Source organism: Herpailurus yagouaroundi, unplaced genomic scaffold, assembly GCF_014898765.1.
Source record: "Herpailurus yagouaroundi ecotype Mexico unplaced genomic scaffold, PumYag 28, whole genome shotgun sequence".
NCBI classification, from domain to species: domain Eukaryota; kingdom Metazoa; phylum Chordata; class Mammalia; order Carnivora; family Felidae; genus Herpailurus; species Herpailurus yagouaroundi.
Window position 1 is genome coordinate 84,171,509 of NW_024412376.1, and position 8,773 is coordinate 84,180,281.

The following is an 8,773-nucleotide window of genomic DNA, read 5'->3' on the forward strand; positions in this document are numbered from 1 at the left end:
CCTTCCCTCTCCTCAGTCTTAACATCAATGGAAACTGTTCGAAGTTTGAGATTATCACAACAGCTTACAGCTTACATTGTTTGATTACTTAATTAGAGACATTTCACACTTTTCCTCAGTTGGGAAAAAATGTAATCCAAAACGTAAGGCAATAACCTTTCTTTAAAATAAACCCTAGAGGGGCGCCTGGGTGGCGCAGTCGGTTAAGCGTCCGACTTCAGCCAGGTCACGATCTCACGGTCCGGGAGTTCGAGCCCTGCGTCAGGCTCTGGGCTGATGGCTCGGAGCCTGGAGCCTGTTTCTGATTCTGTGTCTCCCTCTCTCTCTGCCCCTCCCCCGTTCATGCTCTGTCTCTCTCTGTCCCAAAAAATAAATAAATGTTGAAAAAAAAAATTTTTTTAAATAAACCCTAGAAACCAAACAAAAACAGAGTAAAATCAAGTTATGTTTCATACAAGTTTATGTATTGGATTTTGAAAGAATCTGACCATTAACAGTGCAAGGAACTGAACTATCTTACTATGTTAGGTGCAGGGTAGCATAATGTATTAGATTATGTAAGAGTGAAGATTTGGGAATCAAGATTGTCTACTTTCAAATCCCAGCTCTACCTCTCTCTTGCCATGTGACCTTGACAATACGTAACCTTCTTGGCTTTGGCTTTATCATCTTTAAAATGAGAACAAAATTGGGGCGCCTGGGTGGCTCAGTCGGTTGAGCTTCCAACTTCAGCTCAGGTCATGATCTCACGGTTTGCGAGTCCGAGCCCCGCGTCGGGCCCTGTGCTGACGGCTCAGAGCCTGGAGCCTGCTTCGGATTCTGTCTCCTTCTCTCTCTCTGCCCCTCCCCACTTGTGCTCTGTCTCTCAAAAATAAATCAATGTTAAAAAAAAAATTACATGGGAACAAAATAGTTATCTTGTAGGAGTATTTAAAGTGGTCTGCACATCACAAGTTCTCATTAAATATTAGTTATATGGACAGAATTTCTCTTCCCACAAAGCTCACAGCCAGTGAGCTTTCAATCCAGTAGGATTGAAAAGTGTGCCATGTATGGTCCTAAGCAGCACTGTCGGTGAATGTGTGCTGTACTCTGGGAGCCAACAAGAGCAAATGAGTAATTCTACACAGAGCACTCGAAAACAGTTTCAGAGAAGAGGTGATATTTGATTCTTCTACTCAGGCTGTGTCCATTATTCAGATGGAATGACCCAGACACATGATTTCATATGAACAATACTTATTTAATGTTCACACAATGTCATAATGTTTAGTTACTGTCTGATTGTAAACATATGATCCATTCCATCAAAATGGCTACAACTTCTGGTTTTAAGGACAGAAATCTGATGTGCCTTGGATAGTTTCTCGTCCCTCTAGTGGGTCTTACTCCTCCCTGCCCCCTCTTTCCCTCTTCTCTCTGTTCTTGTGTCCCTTTTTTTCCCTCCTACCCTTTTCCTCCTCCACAGGAAACTTACCAGCCTAGAACCTTCAGCATGGCTCTAGGGTTGTATTCAAGATGTTCCTCACAAGACAAGTATGATAAGCTGTTGCAGTAGATAGTTGTCATTGCTTGTCTGGCTTCTGTGTTTCTTCCTGGAAAGACAGGAGATAGAATGGGAAGTGAAATATTTTCAATGGGCCAAGTTTTATGAAAGTCTTTCCTACCACCGTGCCAGTCAAATCTGGCCTTTCTCATCACTTGAGAATTCTAGGGGTGGTAGGCTGAAAATATGCCCCCCAAAAGATATCCATGCCTAATCCTCAAATCTGTGGCCCCAAAACATATTACCTTACGTGATACTTAATGTAGTTTTAAGGGGGCGGTGTCCTTGCCGATGACTAAATCAAGGATTTTGAAACGGGGAGATTATCCTGGATTATCTGGGTAGGCCCTAAATGTAATCACATGTATCTTTGTAAAAGGGAGCTAAAGGGAGACTTTACACACACAGAGGAGTGTGACCCCAGCAGAGATTAGTGATAGAGCCAAAGCCAAAGAGAGACAGCAACCACCAGAAGCCACCCTGAGCCTCCACAAGAAGTATGGCCCGACTGAAACCTTCATTTCAGCCCAGTGAAACTGATTTCAATTTGTGGCATTCAGAGTTGTGAGAGAATAAAGTTCTGTTTCAAGCCACCCACCAGGTTTATGCTAATTTGTTAGAGCAGCCACAGGAAACTAATACACTGCGTTTGCAAGTGGCTGTTGCCCTGTCCCATAACATGTTTTTAAACCTCCAGGCTTTCACCTTTGGAGGTTGCCAGTGCTCATAAAAAAATGGGCATTTAGCAAAAATGTTTTTGCTGACTTTTAATCCTGAATTGCTTGCCCTTACCACCTTTATGTGGTGCAGATATTCCTACTTCTAACATTACCATTCCTTCTCCTATTTGCAGCACCCCATCTGTACATCTGTATAATCCCTGTTGGGTGTCATTTGGATTTCCCCTCGCCTATTTTGACTTTGGCCTTAGTATGTAGTTAGCCCAGCCCCTCATGCCCAACACATGCGGGGTGCATACAACCCTAGGAGCAGGACCAGGCTTCTTTTGGATACTTTTGAATGATCTCCTGTCACCTGCTTTTTCTGATCTGGCTTAAAATCGAAACATGTTTAGATGTCAGTGTCTCTAGATCTTAACTTCCGAATCATTTTCAATTCTTCTCAAAATTTCCTTGGCCTTCAGTATCTCCAAATAGAATCATGGCTTGCGCATTTCCAAATTAAATAAGGCCTATGGCCGGTCGAAAGTTTATATGGCATATTTTCTTAACCTTCTAACTTGAAACAAAGTGAATGAAAAACTGAAGCCTTTGTGCAGTCTGTAAAGCACCTATGGTAAGCTATCCAGAATAACAATCAGCGAACCCAGCTGCAAGAATTGTATGGAATTGGGGTGCCTGGGTGGCTCAGTCCGTTAAGCGACCGACTTCGGCTCAGGTCACGATCTCACAGTTCATGGGTTCGAGCCCTGCTGACAGCTCAGAGTCTGGAGCCTGCTTCGGATTCTGTGACTCCCCCTCTCTCTCTGCCCCTCCCCCACTCTCTCTCTCTCTCTCTCTCTCTCTCTCTCTCAAAAATAAATAAACATTAATTTTTTTTAATTGTATGGAATTACCTGGTTCTTTAAGGACTAGGTGGGCTCAGAGTAGCCACTTCGTTAACTTGTTGAATGAAGGGATCGACCAATGAATAACTAAATTTTAACCAAATTATTTACGTCACTGGAGTAAGTTTTTATCATCCATATTGGGTTTTTATTAAAATTTACCGTGAGAAATGACCCTTGTGATTTCTGCAAGGGACCACTTGAGTTCTTCAAAGATCAATATCAAGAATGAAAGGAGACCTTTTAGCTCTCGCTAAAATTCTAAAGGCAGGTGTTAAAAGCAGAGAGGAAAAACGCTTTGTGCTAGAAAAGGTGAGACTGCTCTGAAAGGTTCAAACCATCTAATCCCATCCCCCTCTCCCCTTTACCCTACCACACATAAGTACAGTGTAGCTAAGAGGTGCTGTTGGCCTTTAATAGTCTGAGTCCTAGTAACAAATGGACCACACTGAAGAAATAACCACCTGGTTCTGTCTATATTCAGTGAATTGAAGATAACTATTCTGCCGGTTTGGAATTTGCAGAACAACCAGCTGTTTGATTATACTTTTCATTAGCAGACAGTGAATCTAGAGTCGTAGAAACACATCCTGAGGCCACATCCAATGAGGTAATTACCTAAGGCAAGATGGCCATCCAGAGGTGAAAACAGTAATAAATCAGGCTTAGGATTTGGATAGAATTTCCGAATTAATTTTTTTATTGAAATTTAATAACTCCATACAGATGAGAAAACACCAGAGGGAAAAAAATGTTCTAGCTGTTAAAATTATTTTGGAAAACAAAGGTGAGGAATTAAATAGGCAGGAGGAAAATTCCTTACTTAGTGGACAGTTACTCCACATTTCACTGTAAATCAAGCTGGAAAAGCATGGTATGTTACCCATAGCAATAAATGCTAGCTAATTGCCATTTCCCCCAACAGTAAGGTCCTCTCAGTAAATACCAACTGTCCAAAGTTAAGTTCTTTTATTTTTTTTTTAACGTTTATTTTTGAGACAGACAGAGAGAGAGAGAGAGAGAGAGACGGGGAGAGGCAGAGGGAGAGGCGGACAGAAGACCAAAGCAGGTCTGTGCCAATAGCGGAGAGCTCACTGCAGGGCTCAAACTCACGAACCATGAGATCATGACCTGAGCCAAAGCCGGACCCTTAACCAACTGAGCCACCCAGACACCCCAAAAGTTAAGTTCTTTTAAACGAGCATTTGTTTTGCTACCAACGGCACACTAATTATAAAGAACCCAAAGTGTAGTGGCTCAGTACAGCCCTCCATATAGACAGGTCCTTATACGTGTTCGACACTAGAATTATGAAGCTCTAGGCCAGGGTGACAGGCTCGCAGCCTCCAAACGTAAATTCTGTGGTCTTCACGATCCCAGCTTCTAAGAAGAAATAGTCACCTACTTCTTATCTCCCTTGCATTCTAAGTGCAAATTCTGGCCTTCCTTAAAGTGAATTTCCAAAGCTGATAGTGGTGTTGGAAGGACGCAAAGCCCGGCAATGGACATGTTGTCAACCGGCTTCTAACACAGCAAGACTTCAGAGCAAAGAAAAAACCCTCCGTCTGGTGTTTTCCTTCACATTCCAAAGCCTGCAGATCCAAAGCCACACTCTGAGGGTCATATGTGCAAATATTGCCTTTGACTACTTTCCATCAAAGTCCCTGATTTTTCTCTCCAGTCACAGTGGTTCTGTGTCGTTCCCTTAACAGAATTAATATTAACAACATCCAAAATGCCTGAGGACGTCTTCAGTGATCATTTTAATTGGACTCCCTCCTCTTAGAGATGAATTACTAGTTTCCGGTCATCTAGTGAGTTTGTTGGTGGCACAGTCATAACCAGAGCTGGGATGCCCTTGAGTGATTCTGACCATCCCTCCCCGGTCTTTTAAAAAGCATAATTTGTCCTTGCCCATGTGCCAGAAGCATAAGAGCCACTGAGGGAATGAACACTCCATCTCCGGAATCCGTCCAGCCCAGGTCAGCTGGCAGTCTCCCTCAGCCTCTTTAACATGGCATCTCTCCTTCCCTTGCCTCCCCTGTTTCCTAAAAATGCTCTCTTCAGATTTTTTGCATCTCTTCCAGAATGTGATTCCTCAATTTTTCCCTTTCTGGTCCATCACATACAGTGCCTCAGTGTTCCGCAGCCACCCCCCCATCCCCCACCAGCACCTCAACAGGCTCTGAACCCAAAGAAAGAGCTTCTCCAACACAGGAGCCTTCCCCTGCGACCTCCATCTTGTCTTACTTTCTCTTGGTTTTTTGTGAAAATATTTGCAACTGAACACAGCCAAGTATGAGGCCTTAGTTTTACTATACAGTTTCAACAAAAATATTGGGCACACTTGAGATGTTGATATCAGAAATTTCAAACTACTAGCCACTGTGTTCAATACCCTAGACTTTGCAGATACTTCACCTGTAAAAGAGGAATGTTGTTCGCTTCTTGCTTCTTGCGTTTAAATTAAATGCCAATGAGGTCACGATATAAGTCAGAGAGGGCTTCTAGAAACGAACACCACTGCATCAATGATACCATTGCTGAAGGGAGCGGGGGAAATTACACAAAATCCAATAAAAAATAACACAGAAGGGCTGTCATGTCTCTAAAGAAGAATTGCTCAGGGGAAGAATAACCACACAAACAACCCAGGTTTAATTAAAGTTCGTTCTTTGTCAGCATTGCGTCTGTAAAGTTTTCACTTCAAATACAGCAGAATGACCCAAAATGTCTTTTCTCATTTTCATGTAATTTTCTCTCAGCTATTCTGTCGATAAGCAAACTGGGTCTTCAATCTGTTTACCCTCCCACAGTCTGACCAAGTGAAGGCTAAAAAAAAAAAAACCCACAGCATGTTTTTATCACTTCCACCCCTACCATTTTACTGCTTTGTGCAATGAACCTCATACTGGTTCTTGTCTTGATAAATGTCCCTCTCCATCCTACACATCAACCTTTAAAACAATTTAGTCATTCTGTTCTGTAGGTGTCCTAAATTATCCGCACTCTGTTCATTTCTAAGTGATTCCCAAGCACATCTCTGCTCTTCGCCAAACTAACAACTCAAGCTATTTCTTTTACAAATATATGGTTTTGCCATATGTGCCATATGTGACAGGCCACTCTGCCTGGCCCTGGAAGGAACAACCATGTTGATCTAGAGATCTAGAATAGAAAATTATAACGTGTGAGTTAGATAGCCTTTATTTAGTGACTAGAGTAAATATTATTAATAACAGAATAAATGGCTCTAGGAATTTTTTTATCTATAAAGGTTATTATAAATTACAATATGCTTTTAGTTGTACTCAGTTAAAACACCATCTATTATAGAGGATTCCTCAAACAAAGTATTAAAACCACATTAAAAACACAGAACAGTGTGGTAAATGAACAGTTGCCATTTATTTCGCCTCTGCTACGAATAAAAACCAACCAATGTAAATGTCGACTTTTTCCTGGACATTCATCCTGTAAAGCAAGTGTTATTGGCTGCATTTTATAAGATTTAAGTAGATTAAGAGGTGGCCAAAGGCCACAAAGCTGGTAAATGACAGGGTGGAGATGTGAATTATATACTCTCAGATGCTAAACCTCAGACTCTTTTAACCAAGCTCCTTACTTCCTAAAGATGCCTAGCATCTTTGAATGAAAGAGAAGGAAGTTTGGGCAAAGAAATGGCATTAGAATGTCTACTTCTTCCTAATAAACAGCATGTAACCCTATGTCAAAACCCTGCAAACTTAAATCTCACACATTTTACAAATTCAAACATGATGTACTCTATGTGTTCGATCCTGCTTTCTTAATTCAAAGATGCGTAAATATTTAGTGGATATTTCTGCCAAACTCAAATGTAGGTTGTTGCATGGCTTAAAAAAGTCATTCTCCTTCGACTACAGTAACTATAAACGATCGGTACGGATCTCAAGCCATTTAGTCTATCTCTAGGAAATTAGTGTATCTCAACTAAAGCCCAAGATGTTTCAATTCTACAGAGCCCGTTTTCTTGACTGTATGTAGGTATTTTGGGCTGAGAAAGATGTACATATTTGTCAAGTTTATAGAACAAATGCTTGTTCTATAAAACACGCGTGGGGCATTTTGGGGGATGTGCTGGATGAATGGATGGAAGGAAAATCAGGCAATGAAAATGTGAAGCTAACTAGTGTGGAGAGTTGACACTTTATGTATAATACCAATTTCTATGAGGTAGACCGAAGAAAGTCTTGTCTAATAGACAGTTTCTAACCTAATAGACCATGAAGAAGAGCTGAATTGTTTCTCTTGGGAGTTCGGTGCTTTTCGTTGACTTATCTGGCACTCTGAGCAGTTAGACCACTGAATTTAAAAGACTAATTTTGTCTTCAGTCTCAGAGAGATAAGTATGGTGGCATTTTTTTTTTTTCTCCTCAAATTCCCACTCTGCATTTAGAAGCAGAAATGTTACCATAAATGTTCTTACGATAATGCCTCATCCGGAGAAAACAAAAACATGATTATGCAGCCACTTTCTCTGGATCTTAAAAAACAAAAGGTGGTTTGACACCAAAGGGACACTGAACATCTTTAGTAAGAATTGGAATTTCTCTCATGAAATTACTTACCATTTTCTTAATTGGCTGCATTTACCCTAATATGTCAAGCCCTGTATTTGAATGTTTCCTGTGACTCTTCAGAGGGACACTCTAGTAACGAGACCTATGTGTGTTGCTTTATATTTGGTGAGAGAATTGTTCTTGCTCTAATTATATTGTAAAGGCAACGGCTTCATTAACCAAAGTGGCAGAAATAACAAAAGCATCTAATACTTATTCCACCTGGACATTCCACAAAGCTGAATGACCGTTTTCTATTCAAAAATGCCTCTCTGGTGCATTTATTAAAATGAGCTTTCAACAGAACCATTGACTAAAGAGAGAAGGTAGCTTCAGTGGTGCTAAAGCCTGATTTTCTCTGAGCGCCGAATGGCCTCGTAAGTATTTCAGTACAGAGAGAGCAGGGGAAGAGCATTTTGAAATTAGGAAGTATAGCAGGTGTCTATGGATTTAGTAATAGCCACAAATGACTCACATCAGTTCAGACACAGAGAGCACTTACCGTGTGCTAGGCTATTGTCAATGCTAGTGATACAAACAAGGGGAAGGAAAAAATCTTGGAAGAGTCCATGAGGCTCCTGGATGCGATAAACATGAATAACACTTTAAGGATACAGTGGTAACAAATAAATAAACTAGGGATGGTTATAGCTTCACCATGGTTATATGGCTTTAATTCCTCATTTGACTGACAAAGAAACTAGAATCCAAATTCATACCTTTAATGAGAAGAACAGGTAAAATCTTCTGTTCATTGTAAGGCAAAGTCAAGCAAGTAGAGATGGACAATCGCTGGTTGCTAGCCTATTCTTGAGGAACCACCCACTAGTCCCCACATAGGCATAAATAGGAGAGGAGAGTTAAATAGCTAGCCATGAATTTGAGTTCTTAGCATCAGAATCCATTTTGCACCCTTTTTCAGCTCCATCATTGGAAAAACTAGCCATAAGGCATGGTTCTTTCTTTTCTTTTTTTCTCTCTCTCTCTCTCTTTCTCTTTTTTTTACCTTTCTTTCTTTCCTTCCTTCCTTCCTTCCTTCCTTCCTTCCTTCCTTCTTTC